The following is a 21,787-nucleotide window of genomic DNA, read 5'->3' as shown; positions in this document are numbered from 1 at the left end:
GCTATCTGGGACATAATGAAACGACACAAGCTAAATAACGCGATATAACTACATACAGAAAGTGTCGTTGACTAAAGTCAAATTGTCGTTGTGCTAAGACTTTTGTTGACTTAGACAACAATACTTGTTTTGCCCTTGATTAAAGTCAATTTGTCGTTGTGCTAGGTCTTTAGTTGACTTCTAGAACGACGCACGAGTCGAATTGTTTAGCTGGTAGGATCAAATAGCATCTTCCTTATCTATCCCAAAGGAGAGAGAAACCGAATTACATTTTTTTTCTCCGCCTCTCTCTCAGAGACTCTCTTTCTCCTCCCTCACCTTCGCTGGTCTCTCTCTTTTGACTTCTCATTCTCCATCACCTTCACGGATAAAGAAAAATATTTCTCTTCACCACGACTAAACTACCACCACTAGCAGCACCTTATTCTTCTTTCTTTCTCACCGAGAGTTGAATCTCTAACCAATTTCTTTCTCTTCACCTTATTCATCTCACTATCACTGTGAGAAAGAAAAACCTAGCCGTCTCTTACAAACTTAACAACAAATCGAAGAAAACACATCAGTTTGTTGAATCTGTAACGAATTTCTTCGATCTACAAACCTTAATTTGATCCTGTCTAAGATTTAGGTCGGGATTAGGTATTCAGTGTTAGAATTTTTCAAGTTATTTTTTTCAAATATCTATTTTCCCTATTTTCGTCTTTGTTTTTTGATTGAAATTAAAATCCCTTTTGTTTTTTTTTTATTTGCAAAAGAACAGATTGGATGTTTATTGACGGGAGAAGAAGAAGAGGTGGGTTTTAATGGTGGTAGCGATGATTGCATCTTACCATCTATCTCATTTCTTTTGATTTTGCTTAGCTTTTAAAGCCCTGATCTATGTTTACTGGGTTTTGATTTAGGGATGTTTAAGTTTGTAGATCCTCTCTATTCACTGTTGATTTAATCGGGTTTGTATTTTTTTGATCTATACAATACAGAGAAGGCTAATTTGAAGCAACTTAAGGTTTCCCAATGGTGAGAAGAACTAAAATCTTTCATTTGACTGATTTGAATGATTTTTGTCTTTGATACTTATTTGTGTTCTTACTGTTTTTAGTAATTGATAGATGGGTTTGTTTGGTGTACAACAAGCTCTGATGTTTGTGATAATATTTTCTGTTTGCTCACCCAGATAATTATTTTCTGTTTGAGTCAATGGTTTTTGTTGTTGTGTAAAATGATGATATCAGGGAGAAGTGTAAGTGCAGATCTTATTGCCCGTATTGATGTTCATCTGTTTGATAAAATGGCTCATCCACATAAATTATTTTTTCTTAGTTCATATTCATTTGTGTTTAGTAAATTGATTCATCTGTTTAGGTCCGGTATTATAGCAAAGAGTGCTAGGGAGTCTCTAAGTATACGGTTTTATTATTGAGGTATTCTGCTGTAAAGTAATGGTTATTAAATTATTATGTATTGTAATGGCTCTAATAGTTAACTTTAAATGCTCACAGGTGCAAGTTTATATATCGCTTGTTGGTATTGAGATATCCATCTTAATTTGCTTTGAGCAACTTGTTGAAAAAGGGAAAGCACTTCATATTGATACAGAACCCTCTTAATATTTTGGTATAATTTTCATAGAATTATCATTTTTAAGGAATATCTGTATGACTGTTGGTAGTAGGTTATATGCTATCTTGTCTCAGAATGTTTGCCCCGTAAAGTCATGTGTTTTAACTATAAATGATCTCGTTGAAGGTTTCTGGACATATGCCAAACCTGGAGGTGCATGATGTGAGAGTGCCCTTGGTGGAGTCGGTGGTTATTCTAGTAGGGTGTGTAGGAGACTTTGGCGGTTCTATCTATAATGTAGTTATCTGGCAACCATTTCCGCAGAGTACGGGATGTCGATTTGAAGCATGACTTTGCCTTGTCATAAGTACTTTCATAGTATATATGGCTTATGTGCTGCTAGTTGTGCTTCCGATGCTAAGGATCTAGTGCTGCTATTCCTCACAGGTTCTCAGGCAACCTGGAGCTGTGCAATTCCGAATGAAAGTTGCGAACATTAAGGCAAGTAAAAGTTGCAAATCATGTTACCTATTAGTTTCTCGAAGCTTAAGTTTCTCTTTGACGTTGTTCCTTTTTAAACTCCATTTAAGTGCTTAGACATGCAAAAGAACATGCTGGACAGTGCATTTGAACATACATGTCATGTGTCTTCGCCAAAAGGCACAAAATAATTTGAGCATACATTTGTCAAAAGGCGATACTTGTACTTGTTTACTTTGGAGGTCCTGAAGTTGTTTCTGTATCTCTGTTTTTTAAGAACTCCAAATGCTCTATTATCAGATATAGAAGTCGTTAATTTTACTGATTCAATGTTGTTTGATGCAGATGAACATGGATAAGCTCATGAAGATGGCTGGTGCCGTGCTTGCTGGTGGAAAGGGTAGTGTATGAAGGTATATTGTGTTGGCATTTCAGCTCCTTAACCTTTATGCTTAAGTACTAAACATCCGTTAAGCAAACTACATGCTGAAATTATACTTGAACCTAGTATTAGATACTCAACAATTTACTGAAATCAGCACCATACAAAGTTAGAACACTAGATATGATTCATACAAAGTTAGGTTGTAGTACAAGGAAATAAAAACATTCAAGACACTTAAACCTTCATGACTTATCATCAACTTCTATTTCCTCACATTACTTGATGATGGATAAAAACTGATTTGCTTTTAAAGAAAACTTGTGAGGCTAGAAGGGAGTCCTAGTCATGCTTGCCACATGTCAATCCAACCTTTCCATCATGAGTTGGATGACACCTCATGGCTACAAAGGACAGCTCATATGACATGTCGAGCTAAAAGACATGTTATGCTTAGACTCAACCTTATATAGCATTAACCTTAAGCTAGTCTTTAGTGCATGATTAATACCATAAACATGCCTTAATGCGGATTAAGACTAATCCGACTTAACATAGTTTAAACAAGATTAGTTTAACCAAATGGAGATTTGTTGCGCAAAACACATAAATGCTAACATATTGTTCTAATTTTCTTTTTGGTTTTTTCTCTTGTTTTCTATTTTTTCAAAAGTTTTGTCGTTTTTCTTTCAAATTGCTTATGTATGTGTCTTGTGAGAAATTGCGGTTGAAATTATATTTGCTATAGATTCATGCAGACTTGCAAATGGAACTCAACTTCGTGTTTTCTTCACTCTCCTCCGGTTTGCTTGTCTTGTTTTCTTAATACCCATGTGCTCATAAATTCCGTTGTGCTGTTTGTTTTTTTCCCTCTTAATCACAGAAAAAAGAAGGTTGTACTCAAAAATGCTGCCGCAGATGGAAAGAGGCTCTAGAGCACTCTAAAGAGAGTAGGTGTGAATGTGATCCCAGTTATTGAGAAAGTCAACATTTTCAAGGATGATTCATTTATCCAATTTTTGAACCCTAAAGGTAACCATAATGGAAGGTGTCCCAGTGGTATACAGTCAACTTTGTTGCTTTGGTATGATTCCTGGTATTTGCTATAATGTATATCGTTCACTTTTCTGCTCAGTTTAAGGCTCAATCGCTGCAAACACATGGATCATTAATGGATTTCCTCAAACGAAAAGTAATCCTTTGTTATTTTTCTTTACTCATGTATATGCTTTCCTTCTGTTAATTTGGTTGACGTCTATGTCTATTGTTCCCATCTATCTATATTTATGTATATGACAATTCCTTTACTTCACCATGATTGTTGCCATGTTGGCCAATAAGTGCGTCAGTTGTAAGCAAGCCCCACTAACGAATGCGTCATTAGTTATATGATCCTCTGATTTTTCACATTCTTGTTCATCGTTTTATTGGTTATTCAAATGTGAGTTTTTTGTATATATTTTAGTCATTATAGTGCTATTTCGTGCATGAATATTCTGTAATGCCTTTTGAGTAACGAAATATTCGAGCCTCTGATTTGCTGCCAACATTTGATCACCTAATGCTTGTACTTCTTTGTCGCAGAACTGCAAGATATCATCCCTGTTCTATGTTCCTATTTACTTAGGAGTTAAGTTAGGACAGTTTAATGGCATCCTGGGATCTTGTATGAAGAAGTTCGTAATTTGTTTGCAGGGCCTGAGAACTTGGACAACCTAAGAAAGCTTGCAGAGAAATTGAAAAACAAGGTGCAGTAGCGATAACAGTAGCAGCAGCTCAAGAGGATGATGACAACGATGTCCATCCATAGTAATACATCCTTGATTCTTGATGCTTCAACTGATCTGGTAGTAAATGGTGCTTGTATGATAGTGTTTGTCTGATCCATTTAGTATATTCACTTTTTTGTGATTTTTTCACACTTGCTTATACTTCGGTGATGTTAAAGCCTTTTGTTTGTTGTAGGTGCATCATTTTAGAACCGTTGGCACAGTTCATCATCCGGCAGGATCTCGTTTTGTTGGTTTGTAGTTGTCTTTATGAGCCTTAGAACTTAGATATGACTTGTATGAATTCAGGACTTGATTATTTATGATGACTTGTATGACTTCAAGGCCTGATTATTTATTTTCATTTGTGATTTTGAAGTTTAATAAACTAATTGTAAACTGAATTCAGTTATGGATTGTGTAACCTGTACAATGGTATTTATTTAATTGGCCATTTGAGATAAATACAAGTTTTATTTCAGGGTAAATGAGTATAAGTCAATCTCATTTAATCTCAGTCAGAAATACTGCTGTCAGCAAGATCTGATTTGGGATTCAACTGAATTTCTATTTTTTTATAATATAAAATTAAATCAACGTGTCTTACCTAGCGACAACAGGAAAGCATCGTAATTCTGAGGTAATTCTGAGGCAAACTGAAAGTGTCGTTCCAGAAAAAGACACTGAATCTCCGACACTTTCAGCTGCATTTCAATAGTGTCTTATGACCTTCTAATACGACACTTCCGAACTATCTTAAAACAACTTCTTTTCACTAGTGTTGGTTGAAGCGAAAGCTTACCAACACATATTTAGAGAAATATGTAAGCGAGTTAAACTCAGTTCGAAATCTCAAATGTGCATAATCGAATACTATATAGTAATAAGACTTTTGTCTCAATATAAGAGATAGAGTATAAATAGACTTTCCAAGTGATAGATGAGTTTTAGTCTCCACGTACCTTTTGTTGATGAAGTTCCACAAGCTCTCCTTAGTAGTTCTTCGTCTTCAATTGATGAACGTCGTGAAGTCTAATGCTCAACTACACAATATATCCTAGTCCGAGACATTACTATAAGTAGACTAGAAATCAAGACTTGCAGTTTTGATCACTAACATAGACAAACAAGCTTGAGATAGCAACGCTTGCGAGCTCGGCCGAGCAGTGCTCTAACAATTACTAGAGTTAACTTTGTTAGGTTAGACTAGGAAGTCTATAAATGTTGAGACATACAAGTGTTACTTTGAAGACCTGAAGAATCCGAAGACGTGTCGACATCAATGAAGACATCATCCTTCTACTTGAGGTTAGTACTATAAAACTTGACTTGTTTTCATTTCTATATCGTTATTTTCAAATCGTTTAGATTGAAAACATAATATGCGAAGTTATAAACATGAAACTCTAGTATTAGAGGCTTGATCGTCTTGTTATGACCAAAGTTTCAAGGAAGAATATACAAGTTGTTTTACAACCTTGATATATTGAACTACGAAGTATAACGTTTATCTTTTGAACTTCGTAATTGCGACATAGATATAATCTCCGTAACTTGTTACTAGATTGTGTAATGAACTTAATATTGATTTCATGTCTAGAAAACTATGTTTGATTACATGAATTCGAGAAAGTAGAATTATAAACTTGTTTCGTAATTGAAAGAAATCAAATGGATTGGTGGTTCGGTTTTCATTAAGGAATAATTAGATTTTGGTACTCAGGTTTTGTCCAACACTAGGCTTTGGTCTAACATTTGTCCAACGTTAGGGCTGGGTACCTGGACCAGACGTTGACCCGCATTGACTAGGTTAAGTCCTAACTTCTGTTTAGTAATTATTAAGAAATTAATATAAAATTTAACTATTAATGTGTTTACTATAAAACCCTTATGCTTTTTTGATATTCACAAAATTCTCAACTTCTTCTTAGCTTCTCAATATAGAGAATCCATGGTGCAACACCAATCTTACCAATTATTTTTGAACTCCTTCAAAAAAAAATCTTATTCCACTTATTCCATCTCTTATCCAACTGTTGGTTATGTGGATCTTCCCCACTCATAAACATCACAAATATCCTTGATTGCATCCATCTCAGACCACCAATAACATCTCTCGATCCGCAATACTCATATTCAAGCTTAACCCATTCACTGATTTCATTCATAAATCTAACCATCAAACCCTTATCAGACTCCTAATTACAATGAGGGTTCTCTTCCTTCTAAAACCATTATGGAACATCAAAACATCGAGACAAAACCTTTGCAAAAATGACGATTTCTTTGAGTAAAATGATGAAGAAAGCTGCATTTCTTCTAATATCACTAGCAAACAGAAGAACTCCTCATAGAAATTACACCTCTGCCATTTTTAGTACCTCGTTGAAGACCAGTACCCTTGGTGCTCATCATCACTTATCTGCTCTAGACGAGACTAAGAAGAGATTCAACTCTTATTGAGTCTGAAATCGATTTTCATGAGGAGAAATTTTATGATGTTTTCCCTTTTCAATCAAAACGTTGATGCAATTGTTAGATGGATAAATTTAATTTCATGATTTTGATATTTGTGCACATTTGTTTTATGAACTGCAATAATGGGTTAGTCATAATTCTGTCATTAATTACAGTAATTGGATTGCGTAATAGGAGATTGATTAGTTACCCCCTTGTCTTCATCATCAATTAAACACCGACTGTTCTTATGCGTATTTCGGTAGTTTCCTGAAGTACCAAGAGAATTTCCTTTCGAGATTGTGGACTTATCATCACTAGCTTCAAATCTCAGTTAAAGAAACCGTTCGATCTTTTTATTCACTGCTTTACTCAATGACTACAGATCTTGTTTCATCGTTCTCTAATCCACCTTCAGCAAATCAATCAACCATTAAATCAACCACCATCTTCGATTCAACCACAATCTTTCAAATCCCATCTAAATCTTACCCCCGAAATCAACACAGACACATCCCCTATTTGTTCGAGTCTTCATCCTTGATCTCCTCCATCAAAACTCATCTTTAATCTCTGTAAACCCTAATTTATTATTTTCTGCCTGTTCACTGATTCAAACCAGTGCTTATTTCTTCTCGAATTAACAATTCATCTTCATGGCAGTGACACCAACAAAGTTCTTGTAATAGTAAAGCACAATTCTTCCTCAATATCGATTTGCAGCTGCAGCAAAGAGTAGGGAGGAGAAGAGGAGAAGAATTGGGAATGGATAATCTCGATTCTCGACCTATTTTTAGGGAATAAACCTACCCGAAGGGTACACTTATAAACTCGTTATTTTTAAAATATTTTTATTTTACAAATTTATTAAAGTCTGGTTATGAACAGTCAACGTAGGTCAACGTCTGGTCCAGGTACCAAGCCCTAATGTTGGACAAATGTTAGACCAAAGCATAGTATTGGACAAATGTTAGACCAAAGCCTAGAACTAAGACATGACCAATTCCTACTTATATTGGGAATCACGATACAACCAATCCCTACTTATATAGGGAATCACGGTACAACCAATCCCTACTTACGTTGGAAACCATGGCAGAAGCGATCCTTACATATACGGTGAACTAAGGTAGAATCGATCCTTACCTGCATTGGGAACTAAGATATAACAGATCCCTATAAGAAAAACTGATTTCTGTTGTCACGTACACTTTAGGGTTTGTGTGGTTTTGGAAATTGGGTTTGCAAAATAGGAAATTTCAAGATGTTGACATAGTGAGTAATTTGAACATGTGTACAAATTTTATATTTTATTGACATTCCTTGATACTCAAGGTGAGATATCAAACCAAAATGTTTGAGAATCTTTTTATTAAGATTTTTGAGTATATATGTTTTATTTTTCCAGCAAGCAAAACATATCTCTGGAAGATATATTAGTTAAGCGCTAGCTGATATTGAGTTGTCTAAGAGGGATTTCGGTATGACAGTTGGATATTGGTTGGAGTTAGACAAATCGAATTGAGTGCTTATTGCATATTTTGAGAATATTTTCTATTATGGAAATTCCGTGGTGTCCAAACTACCTTGATCTATAAATAATTAAGTTTGTTCTTCTTACAAACTCATCCTGAGGCAGGCACTTCAATTTGTAATCACTGCTGCAGCTGACTAATAGTATTACTCGTAATACTATCTTGGAGAGAAAAGTAACCTAATTAGGTGAATCTCTTACGTCCGCTAGTTTAAATACTTCTCTGGGATCAAAAAGCATTCACTATTACCGTTGGTGGGAAATTATAATTTGCATTGTTATTTTAGTTTTCGACTATTAATTTGATTGACTAATGGTTGTTAAACCTTGATTCTAGTTTGATTATTCCTGAGAGCCTTATCTTCTGACATAAGGTCACTCAAACTAGATCAAGGGATTAACAATAGTTCAGATATGTCTTTAGATCTGACGTTGGCTTGTGATCATCCATTGTTAACATACTTCGTTATGTGCGCGATCGACCATAAGTTGGAATCAAGTTTGGTTATGCATGTACAAAAGAAGACGTTGAAAATTTTAAGACAAAAAGATTTCTTATTGGTTTCGTATCTTTGTGATTTAACTTCATGCACAAACTTGATCCGCTGGGATCCGACTAGATCTTGTTTATCTTTGATAAACAATCGATTGATAGTCGTATTAGATCGACAATCTATCATTTGGCGCTATTCTTTAGTGTTCAAATTTGATAGTTTGTATACCTAGATCTGGTTATTTCGATAATCTAGATCTTAGTAGATCTTACCTAACAAAGGAGTTTATTGGATTAAACGGAAGATCCTTTGTTGAACTCAACTATATAATCTCTGATTTACTTCGTGAGATTATAAGAGTGGTTATCGAACAGATTGGTCCTTTACTGTTTCGGAAGACGATCCAAAGGAGTTAAATGCTAGAAGTATTCACAACGGCTGAAGCAACTTAAGATAGTGGAATTTATCTTAGGATTTGCGAGCGTGGTCCATATTGGTTGTAGGCACCGGGATACTGAGGAAACTAGGTAAGTAGGGGTAGTTTACTTGGTCTCAACTATACGAAGTTAGTTGTGTTCTTTGTATAGCGGCTTAATTCTAAAAGTATTCAAAACTGGACTAGGTCCCGGTTTTTTTCTGCATTTGCGGCTTCCTCGTTAACAATGTCTTAACTTTTACTTTCGCAATTATAATTATTGTCTTAGTTATTATTAAAAGTAAATACATTGTACGAAAATACAACACTTGGGTTGATCCCTAAAATTGAGCTCGGTTTCGAACTAATACTATATACCAATGTATACCTTCTGGTTTGCTATCTTCTTGACATTCTTTGTCTATATTAGATCACACAATGTATCAGACTTATAGGTGGATATCGAAAAGATTGTGGTGTACTTGGTACGCTCGTCATTTTACAAAGAATCATGATTTCTCGTTTAATATTATAGTAAATAAATCCAATGGTGTATACAAGCTTTCTAAACTAATAAATGGTTGTCATAATTATGATGATCCGGAATCTTTTATTGGACACTCTGTTGTTTGTGATTTAAAACCACATGAAAGAAAAACGGTAAATTTAATGAAGGTGAGTACATTAACTAACATCCTTAGGAATATTAAGGAGAATGATGAGAATAAATTGTTCGTTTTGAGGAAATTTACGCCGCAAGAGGAAGACCGTAATGGTAGGGTAGAGCAGTTACAGAATAATCTCAAGATTAGCCGAGCAACACAACTATACAATGAGGAAGACCGTAATGGGTGAGAATGTGACTCCTATTTTCTTGGCGTATTCGGAGATGACCAAATTGGCCCAATGATTCTATCAAGTTTTGTTAATAGATTGTACTTACAATTCAAACAAGTACAACATGTCATTGTTTTGCATTGCATTCCACACTTCGGATAAACAATGTTTCACGTTGGCGTAAGGTTTTCTAGATCGGTTGAATGATAATACTTTTATTTGGATGCTAGAAACTTTGAAGGAGATTTAAAGTGGGGATCAAACTCCAAGGATCATAGTAACAGATAAGGATAAAGCACTAATAAACATCATAGAGGTAGTTGTTGTGGAAACTATCACTTAACCGCACCACTTGTTAGGGAAATCCAACTCGAATTTACCCACATGATACTAAATATTTGGATCAACGTAGAATGAAAGATAGATGATGCAAACAAACATAAGAAGCAATAAGTAAATCACACAGGATTTAACGTGGTTCGGAAATATGCCTACATCCACCAAAATGGCTACGACTTCTTCATTATTATGGAACCACTAACACAGAATCACACTTAATGATTGACGAATCAATCAACAACTATGATCCAACATTGTGTTGATCATGAACCCTAAAATAACTCTCATGAACAAAACACTCCAAAATTACCGAATAATGTCTAACCAAACAAGATAATACTTATCTCACATAACGAGATGATCTCCTTCTAAACGATGTCTCTTCCAACATGTCTTTTTCACCATCAACGAACAAGGTGATCTTCTCTTCACTAAACTATGTCTTCCATATCTTCATAACGAACATTTCTTCAATGAACTATTCTCCCTAAAACCATAACGATGTACTCTCTCAACATCAACAGTGTATCTTACAACACCCGAGAATGGTCTCTCTCTTCTCTAAAGTCCACCCCGAGAGGTGGGATGGAATCCCTCAAAACCTTAAAGAACTACATTGTGTATTCTCTAACTCCCTACTAAATTCCATGTCTAAGAATCACCATATACGCCTCCTTATATAGTATTCATAACTTGATTCCCAAGTATTAGTCTCCTTGGAAAGGAAACCTTAACCAACTAGGAGACCTGATGTAATTTAGGTAACTTATCTCCATATAGAAATTGTCCCAAACTAGGAAACCTTGTATTTCCATAAAATAACAATATCTAGTGGGTTCTGGAACTTTCCAGAATCTTCCCTAAAACAACGAAAATTATCAACAATAGTTTTCCTGGATGCGAAGCATTTTGTTTGCACATGGCTCATACAATGCATTATCAGAAGTATTGCAGGGGTCATATCCAAAATCAATCTAAAGCCTCAAAAGGGTACTACTCGTGAGATGGCTGAAGATGGGCGTCTTAGTAAACTAACTCCGGAACAACGAGAGGAGGAGGATAAGAAAAGCACACAAGAGTATGAAGAGGGTGAGTTAAAGTGGAAGACTTTTTAACATCATTGGGATTTGATAGTACATTCAATGTCCCAGGCGGAATGCAAATCTTAGTTTGAGAGTTTTATTGGGATTTGGAAAAAGGATCACGATAAAGTTGTGGTTTATTGATTGAAGAAATTGTTGGACCCGTATAAAGAAAAAATTGTGTATGCGTACACCTACTAACACAGACAATATAAGAATGAAGCGACAAGTATAGCGGAAGGGTCTCATGGAAGTTTGAAAAAACTACTTAATGGGAATCAAAACAATATGGTTACGGTATAAGAAGTTATCCATCAGTACACCAAGAATGATATCATCAAGATAACAAGATAAATGGCATACTCTGATTACCGTTGGTTGCTTAAGGGTTTCGCTTATACGGTGTCGCACTGGGCAATCAATTTTATGATGAAGGAATTCAAATATTATGAGGATAACGAGATTTAGAGAGAGAAGATTGTATGCTCGTGTATGACGATGACGGCCAAGGGATTCTCGTGTCATCACATGATTGCTAGGTATTGATCCGTTTTGTTTGAGATTATTGATCCATTTTGAAAGTAACTTACTTTCACGCCACCCTCAACTGAAGCTCTAACCGAATCCTTTGTAGACACGGATATAGGAAAATAAATAATCAAGAAATACGAGAAGAAAAATAGTTTTGGACGACAAGTCTTGGTGCACTACTTGATTATCACTGCTAACTCCCATATGGTATCGGTTGAAGAACCACCTAAGAGATTGCCTATGGGTAGACCACCTACCCAAATTGATAGGCCACAAAAAAGGAAAGAATTTAAGGTGGCTTCAAAGTGATAAAACGACTCTCCTCTCTATTTGGTATATATACTGCCTGTGCCGCAAACTTGTCCCCTTTGTGCCTAGCGAGAAACTTGCTGTACTTGTATCACAATTTTTTAACATTAATAGCGCGTTTAGATACAAGAAGCAGAAGTGTTGTTACTTTTCCAGAATTAGAAGTCAAAAGGAAAATGTTTTTCATCATAAAAAAGTTAACTTTTCTACTTCTAGAAGTCATTCTGAAATTGTGTAACCAAACTAACTTTTGACTTTTTTGCTTTCAGAAGTCAAAAAACAATTTCTGGATTGGTATCCAAACATGTTATACTGGTCCTTGAAAAAACATACTCTGGTCCGTAATATGGCGTGGTTTCCTATACTTACCGTCCAACTTGGGAATGAAAAGACCTGTTGCAATTTCATTCCATAATATACTCTCATGTCGATGTTCTTCGAGAAGATCCTTAACGATGTAAATTTTTTTAACCCATTCGATCTCTTCTGCAACTTCCTTTTTTTATTCCTTAGTCTGAATTGGTTTTTAATTTCTTTGTTTCTCTTTTATATCTCTTCTTTTTCTTCCGTAGCAGCACTTGACTTAGTAGTTATTAATGATGTCATTTTTTTTTGGAGTTATTTGTTTGCTTCTTTTACGTAGAACTTCTTACGACAGCAGTATATTTGTTAGGTGATGATGATGGAGTAACTCGTTTGTTTCTCTTGAGTATATCTTATTCCATTGCAGCAATTGACTTACAAAATGATGATGGTGGATTTGACATTGTCGAGGGATATTTTCTCAGTGAAGTAGTGAATGATGAGTAAGAATTTATTTGAATGAAGTAGCAAATTGATACGAGGGTTCCCAAATACACCACAATCGTTTAATTTCAACCTATAAGTCCGATACCAAGTGTGATCGTCTATGGACAATAGTCGAGAAAATACGACAACTTGATATTTGATAGACGCATTTATGTGTCTATTTTCATCTCGATTTTCTATATTGTTAGTACCCATTTTTGTATTTATTTGATTATTTTATATTTTTGTAGGTGTTTTTGGAGAAATAAACTTTTGCGGCGAAATTGGCTCGAGAAACGGTATTTTGACTCCCGGGATAAAATTACTGAAGGCACCCGGAGGACTTTTTGAAGGAACCCCAAGACATATGTTATTTGCACTCCTCAAATGGATAAGGGGTAACACCATGGAATTCACTATCCACACCCCATCAGAGGATAAGGGCACTCCATCTTCAACAGTTTAAAAATATGAATTTGGCGGGAAATTTATCAAGTCACGAAAAAAAATTTGGTTCGAATTTTGAAGCTTCTGTAGAGAGATTCAATCACGGATTTCAGTTGCGTTGGGCCTGTTTGGATTAAACAGGGTTTGTATATCTGTTAGATTCGCAAAACCTGGGCTGGAAAATCAATTCTCGACAAATCAGGGGAATACTTTTCTCGGGTTTGTTGAGACATTCAGGCGAGAACTGGGGAGAGATTTTACCGGAGTTATTCATGGATTTGGATTTTTATTATCCTATTTTATCAAAACAGGACTAGTAGATGCATTAGATTCGAAGAAAAAGGAAGATTGCGATAGACTTTCTATAAAACAGGGTCGTGAGAATATCAGGCTTTTGGTTCAGATTTACTCGGAGATTTTATGCAGTTTGTATGGGAATGAACCTGTTTTGGCAAACCAGGGTTGGTAATAGAATTGTTTACATAAAAAAGGAAAAAAAAATTATAGTTCTCGTGAAAACAGGGAGTAGCTTATCTCGGGTTTGGAAAGATACGTGAAGAAGAGGAAAGAATCTCTTATGTGAGATTTGATTCAGTCACAGAGAGAGTTTGGACAGTCTGGGTTGACTAAGAAGCTGCGTAAGAAAGTAAAGAAGAGAATAAAAATAGAATGAAATCTCGTAACTTGGGGGGAAAGGCAGAGAAAGATTGGGAAGAAATTATCGATATTATTTTCCCTAACAAGTATAAATATAGGTGTTTGCTGTCACACCAGGGTATCGAGAGTTTGGGGAAGTTGCTGTGACGCTGCAGAGCCGAAATTCAAGCTGCAGGAGGAGTTGCAACAGCAGCAGGAAGAAGACGAAGCTGAAGTACATAAAGCTTTGCAGGACAGTCGTTCTTAGAGTCTTAAATTTCAAATCCTGTAGCAGTCCATTAGTAACAATTATCTTCAGTTTGCAACAATTTCTGTAACAATAGGTTCTGTAACAATTATATCTGTTACAGATTCGCTGTAATATTATTTTTCTTCAATAAAATACCTATTCAGCCATGAGTTATTATTTTGAGCGTGTTTTCACTATGAAGAACTAAACCCCATCATTGGGACGACGGAGGAAGCCTAATATTATACGTGGGTAATTATATTTATTTCTTATATGACTTTTGCACTAATTAAAATTGAATTATGATTTTGATTAATTAGTTGTCATCTCGTTTGATGGATCATGCTTGCTCAGATGTTTTGATGTCCCATGCTTAGGATTTACAACTAATATTTTGAGAATCTACCTAGGCAAAAATAAGAGTCCATGTCTTTGTTTATTGAGCTATAATTGTTAAAAGAATTAATATTTGAACCTTATGTTATGAGTTTGGTGGAATCCTGAGTCTCAGTACCTCTTGATATTGTGACATCTTCTGTGTATATTTTCTTTATTATTTCTGAAATCGAATCTTAACAAGTCCGAGAAACGAACCTTATTCTTACCACTTCAAAATCATATCAATTTTTGGCGCAGCCGACACGGATTTGTTTTTATGTTAGGTTTTAGATTTTATTTTTTCGGTTTATTTTATTTATTTTGTTAGATTTTACTTTGGGTATTTTTGTTTTTGGTGTGCAGGTTTTGCTTGAAGCTAAAAGTGGAAAGTTGGACTTGCCTAATATAGTACAGAAAATCCAAGATTTTTTTATTTTATTTTTGGACTTGTATATATTGTTTGTTTATTTTTTTAATATTTTATTTATTTAAAAAATAAATCACACAAAACACGAAAGCGCACGTGCACATCATATTGCATCGTCTGACACCGATTAGTAGGAAAACACGTGGTTTAATAAGGTGAACCCTCTGGGCGTTATCATCCGAAACACCGCAAGTTTTAACCTCGTACCTTTGACCAGTCTCTGACTGTAGGTATATATTTGCTAAAGGTAACCCAAGCCTACCCGAAATAGTCAAGCCAAGCATTTGCATTTGCATTTGTACGTGTACATGATATGTCGAACTGGTATTATAATAGTCAATACAATGAATATCCGACTGAGCAACATGGACATTATTCTTATTATGACCATAGTGTGAATAGTGGTTGGGAACGACAACCTTTTCAAGGTTATGGTTCATAGCATGGTGAGCCCAATTACTATTCGCACCCCCACCATGCATATGAGCAAAACAATCCTTTTATTTCTTTAGAAGAGTCTCTCAGGAGGCATACCTTATTTATGAAGGAAACCTTTAATATTCCAGATGAGCCCCTAGAGCAGTCAAAGATGTCTTTAGAAGAGTCTCTCAAGCAATTTAATGAGAATACAAATAGGATTGTGGAAAAACTGGCTCAAGATAGTCTTAATTTCCAATATAGTGTTTCCAATACTGCCCTGAAAATAAGGATAGTCTTTATTCACATAATCAAGATAACGAGGTTAGAATTGGAAACACTACCTTTTTAGACGAGGTTCGACCATTTTCATGTTATTACAATGATGATTATGATGAGGATAGTGTTGAGGAAGAATCTGAAATATGTAGGCTTAGTGATCAGGAATTTGTTACCCCAATTGAGCTTCAAGAAAATATTATTTCTAGTTCAGATCCTAATAATTCTAATGATTATTCACCTATTCAAGAGGACACGGATCTGACTAGAGATAACACATCTTTAGATGATACAATATTTCCTTTTGATTACAAAGCCAATAATGGTTTAGAGGAACGAGTTTATTCTGAGAATATTGTTTTAAAGTCTAGCGATTTAGAAACATTAGTCTTAGACAAAAAAGATAGACTCGTAGAGCGTTTAAATATGTGTGAGGATACATCACCTACAAGAAGCAATTGACTATTTTCAGGATTCTGACGATCTAGAAATTAGGGAAATTGTAGCTAGTCTATCTAGAGACACCCAAAACTCTAAGTTTGGGGGTGATTATCATTCTCCATGTGCCTTACCTTTAGCTCTTACAGAGATCCCTCACTTGGGACTTGACATATGTACCTCTACCACTTTAAAAGATCATCTTCAGACACGTTTTACTGAACCTAATGATGTCCAGGAAGTTCAGTTGTTAGAAACCCATCCTCTGGTTGATGTGGTTTACCCAGGCTATGATACCCAGATTGACTTTATTTTCCCACCAAATATTATTCTTCTAAATGTGGGAACATATGAGTTCCAAATGTATTTGTTATTAAGTTATGAGACTAAACCTAATTATTTTAGGAAAATAGAAACGACACATTTGCTTAAGAATGACCACCACTTTCATTGCGGTCAACTGTTTGAGTCAAATATGATTGACTATGAGAATCCTCAATTATTCAGGTTATTATTATGTGCTTTTAAATTTTTCCAGACCTTAGAACCTGATATTTTGGATCTTACTTATGAGGAGGTGCAACATATGAAAATATTTTATTTAGACCCCTTTATTGAACCTGAACCTGAACCACAACTAGATGTAGTTGTCTTAAACATGAAACTAGGCAAGGGTGTGCTATGTTTATTCTTGGTTTTGCAGCTTCCTTTTGTCCGTGATAATACTTTTTAATGCAAATGACCCACAGTTGTTCCGGATATTGCTATATGATTTGAGGTGATTAATTCTTTCACATGTATGGTTGAAGACGTTAAACTTAGCACTTCTTTGGAGGTAACCCATGCTCATGCAACACGATAATATCTTTCCTTAACTCTTTTGCTTCAAATGGTAACAATTTCTCCTTGTTCATGTTTTTAATTTTATCTTTAGAACATTGAGGACAATGTTAGATTTAAGTTTGGGGGTATGAGAGAAGCTTTTTAGTTGTAATAAATAAACTCCAGAGCCTAGAAATTTATGCTTATTAAGGATGACACTAACCAATCTGAGTGGATGGAAGCATATTGGTTGTAGGAGTTGCGGAACCAATCTGAATGGATGGAAACATCTATACAGAGTCTATTCATAAAAGCACAGAGTTCAGGTTTTATAAATAACATGATAGTTTCACTATATCTCAGAATCATCTTATTACTTCTGTTTTTATTTTTTGCTTTTATGTTGATGTCTGCTGGGTTGAAATAGACTGATTGAGTTACTTTAAAAAAAATATTGAAAAAAAAATTGAGACCAGAACATCAGACCAACCGGAATAATTCAATAAAGTCGATCATTGGTTCCCTTGTATATGCCAGCTGAGTTGATCTAGAAGTAGGATTATCGACCATTGGTTCCCTTGTATATGCCAGCTGTGTTGATATTAGTCCAGACCAGTATCTCAATCCATTAGGTCATAGGATTCATCTTGGCATTGATGTCCATTCACAACCATCTATTTCCATTTTCATCTTCTTAATCTATTCACATGATTTGTTTGATTCCGGATATTAATGTCCATAGTGCGGCTATCTGAGTAGAGCTTTGTCACTTATATATGAATTTTAGTATGCTTGAGTGCAAACTCGTGTACAACAATTGGAATTTCGCATCAGGGTACTTCCTCCTGTAGTCAATGAGAGTATGCCAACCAAGGAGGTTGTTTAGTGCTATTCCAAGGTTCTGCCTAGATAGTTAGGGTCTGGAGTAAAGGTTTTGTGGGTATATCTCTAGTAAACCCTCCAGAGACTATAACTCGGCCACTAGGGCCACCTAGGGGTTTAAAGGCTTGCTGCACATGCTAAGTGCAATCGCGATGCCTGCGATAATGAGTTAGGATTTTATTTTCAAGATTTGATTTGCTCGGGACTAGAAAATAATAAGTTTGGGGGTATTTGATAGACGCATTTATGTGTCTATTTTCATCTCGATTTTCTACATTGTTAGTACCCATTTTTGTATTTATTTGATTATTTTATATTTTTGTAGGTGTTTTTAGAGAAATAAACTTTTGCCGAAATTGGCTCGAGAAGCGGTATTTGGGCTCCCGGGATAAAATTACTGAAGATACCCGGAGGAGTTGTTGAAGGCACCCAAAGACATGTCTTATTTGCACTCCTCAAATGGATAAGGGGTAACCCCATGGAATTCACTATCCGCACCCCATCATAGGATAAGGGCACCCTGTCTTCAACAGTTTAAAAATATGAATTTGGAGGGAAATTTATAAAGTCACGTACAAAATTTTGGTTCGAATTTTGAAGCTTCTGTAGAGAGATTCAATCACATATTTCAGTTGCGTTGGGCCTGTTTGGATTAAACAGGGTTTGTATGTCTGTTAGATTCGCAAAAACTTGGCTGGAAAATCAATTCTCGACAAAACAGGGGAATACTTTTCTCGGGTTTGTTGAGACATTCAGGCGAGAACTGTGGAGAGATTTAACCGGATTTATGCATGGATTTGGATTTTTTTATTATCCTGTTTTATCGAAACAGGACTAGTATATGCATTAAATTCAAAGAAAAAGGAAGATTGCGATAGACTTTCTATAAAACAGGGCAGTGAATATCGGGCTTTTGGTTCAGATTTACTCGGAGATTTTATGCAATTTGTATAGGAATGAATCTGTTTCGGCAAACCAGAGTTGGTAATAGAATTGTTTACGTAAAAAAGGAAAGAAAGTTATAGTTCTGGTGAAAACAGGGAGTAGCTTATCTCGGGTTTGGAAAGATACGTGAAGAAGAGGAAAGAATCTCTTTTGTGAGATTTGATTCAGTCACAGAGAGAGTTTGGACAGCCTGGGTTGACTAAGAAGTCGCGTAAGAAAGCAAAGAAGAGAATAAAAATAGAATGAAATCGCGTAACTTGGGTGGAAAGGCAGAGAAATATTGGGAAGAAATTATCGATATTATTTTCCCTAACAAGTATAAATATAGGTGTTTGCTGTCACACCAGGGTATCGAGAGTTTGGGGAAGTTGCTGTGACGCTGCAGAGCCGAAATTCAAGCTGCAGGAGGAGTTGCAACAGCAGCAGGAAGAAGACGAAGCTGAAGTACATAAAGCTTTGCAGGACAGTCGTTCTTAGAGTCTTAAATTTCAAATCCTGTAACAGTCCATTAGTAACAATTATCTTCAGTTTGCAACAATTTCTGTAACAATAGGTTCTGTAACAATTATATCTGTTACAGATTCGCTGTAATATAATTTTTCTTCAATAAAACACTTATTCAGCCATGAGTTATTATTTTGAGCGTGTTTTCACTAAACCCCATCACTGGGACGACGCAGGAAGCCTAATATCATACGTGGGTAATTATATTTAATTTTTATATGACTTTTGCACTAATTAAAATTGAATTATGATTTTGATTAATTAGTTGTCATCTCATTTGTGGGTCATGCCTGCTTAGATGTTTTGATGTCCCATGCTTAGGATTTATAACTAATATTTTGAGAATCTACCTTGGAAAAAATAAGAGTCCATGTCTTTGTTTATTGAGCTATAATTGTTAAAAGAATTAATATTTGAACCTTATGTTATGAGTTTGGTGGAATCCCGAGTCTCAGTGCCTCTCGATATTGTGACATCTTCTGTATATATTTTCTTTATTATTTCTGAATTCGAATCTTAACAAGTCCGAAAAACGAACCTTATTCTTACCACTTCAAAATTATATCAATATTCACTTGACAATAGTTATGGTACAAGACTGATTGATCTGGATTAACGTACAAGTGTAATTTACTTTATTATAATAATACAATTATAATGTGGAAGTAAAGTAAATGACACAACAAGATTTTTTTAACGAGGAAACCGCAAATGCAGAAAAACCCTGGGACCTAGTCCAGTTCTGAGTACTCTCAGAATTAAGTTGTTATACAAAGAACAAAATCCAACTTCGTATAGTTGAGACCAAGTAAACTACCCCTAATTACTTAGTTCCCTCAGTATTCATACGTCTTCGACCTTTTGGTCATTGATGCGTGTCGTAACCTCAACAAATTAGTGAATATATTTCCACTTAATTAACAAGTAATATAGTGTACTCAAGTTCGTTCCCACGAGGAGCAAGAGAGTGTCGCAAAAAAAGGGGGGGGGGGAGGTTTGGTTTTAGTTTTTATAAAGCAAAATAAATAAACAAAGCAATTGAAAGATAAAGGGCAATCAATAAGAGAAATACAATCAAGGAATCGTTATTCGTTGCAAAACAATGATTCAAGTTATGTTTCATCTACTTGTTATTAGTTACAAATTATTACCAACCATAGGTTAACATGTTCGCTTAGCTAACCCCAAAATTCCTTGCTTCACTGAATAACAGGCTCGCTTAGTTATCAGATTCCATTCTGAAGAACCACCTTGAGGTTCGATTACAAGATGTAATTCAATTGAACGCATTAAAATTTATGAATTTAGGTTTGATACTAGTAGTTAAACACGGTTCGCTTGGTCCACTTTCTAGCATTGTTTTCACACACAATTGCTCTACAGAATCCCTCTGCAAGGTATCATGTGTTTATACTTGTGTAAAGAGTCAAGAAACGATTATTTATCCCCTAATGTTTACTAGCTTTATATTGAATTAACAAACTGATTTAGCGTGCACTCTAAACAACCTATTAAATAATCATAAACATTATTATTAGTGAAAATATCGATAATCATGTGAAAACTTCAAAGTATAACTAAAAAAATAACTTAAATCATGTCAAGAACTAGGAATTCATCCTCAATCATAAGTAAATTAACCACATATAATTTGGAGTTCTCACAAATACTTAAAAGAAGAAAAGATGTGAAAGAAAGCAAAAACCAAAGTGTTGTGTGTGTAGAGGTGTCGAGAAAGGTTGTATAGAACTTTTCTATTTATAGGCTTCAATTTGCTTGCAATATTCTTAGGAATAAGATCCATTTCCCATAATAATTCAATTTCCAAGTCCAAGTCTTTATCAAATCCTTCCATCGTCTCTTTCCAAAATCAAGCCCAATTCTTCATCCAATTCCAATTCTACGCCTTTGAGATACTCGTTACAAAATTCTGTGTAAAATTTGGGTCACCGGAAAAATCCTGGGATCATCGGAATCCGACCATAAAGGTACCTAAAATCACTGTCGGTCTCTGAGATTCTTCTCCGTCAATAGAATGTTCCGTTATGATACCGTCATAGTTAACAGTCAAACTGGTAGTCAAAGGGTCAAGAGATAGGAAGTCGGCCGAGTCAGTCAAATATCTGACTGGTCTGAATTTCCTTACTCAACTGAGTCACATGGATGGATCGGTCATCGGTTGGTCACCTGAATCGTGATTTCGACATCGGGAACAGAACGTCCGCGGAGGGTTGTCTGTATTATGGCTAGTTCTCGGCCAAGTTCCGACCTTCAAAGTTCTGGGTTTGATTTCCCAGGGTTATCACGCCTGGATCATAATGCAAATATCGTTCCTAGCTAGCCGCCTCCGGAAGGTCCATGCTTTATGACTTACCCCGCCACGG

The 21,787-nt window shown here is 35.5% G+C and overlaps 1 pseudogene; it reads left to right on the top strand.

Annotated features, from left to right (window-relative positions):
- The first annotated feature begins 291 nt into the window (after positions 1-291).
- LOC113358237 lies at positions 292-4,656 on the top strand (annotated as a pseudogene).
- Positions 4,657-21,787: the final 17,131 nt, after the last annotated feature.

This window comes from Papaver somniferum, chromosome 3 (assembly GCF_003573695.1).
Source record: "Papaver somniferum cultivar HN1 chromosome 3, ASM357369v1, whole genome shotgun sequence".
Taxonomy (NCBI): Eukaryota; Viridiplantae; Streptophyta; class Magnoliopsida; order Ranunculales; family Papaveraceae; genus Papaver; species Papaver somniferum.
This window is presented reverse-complemented; position numbering and strand designations above follow the sequence as displayed.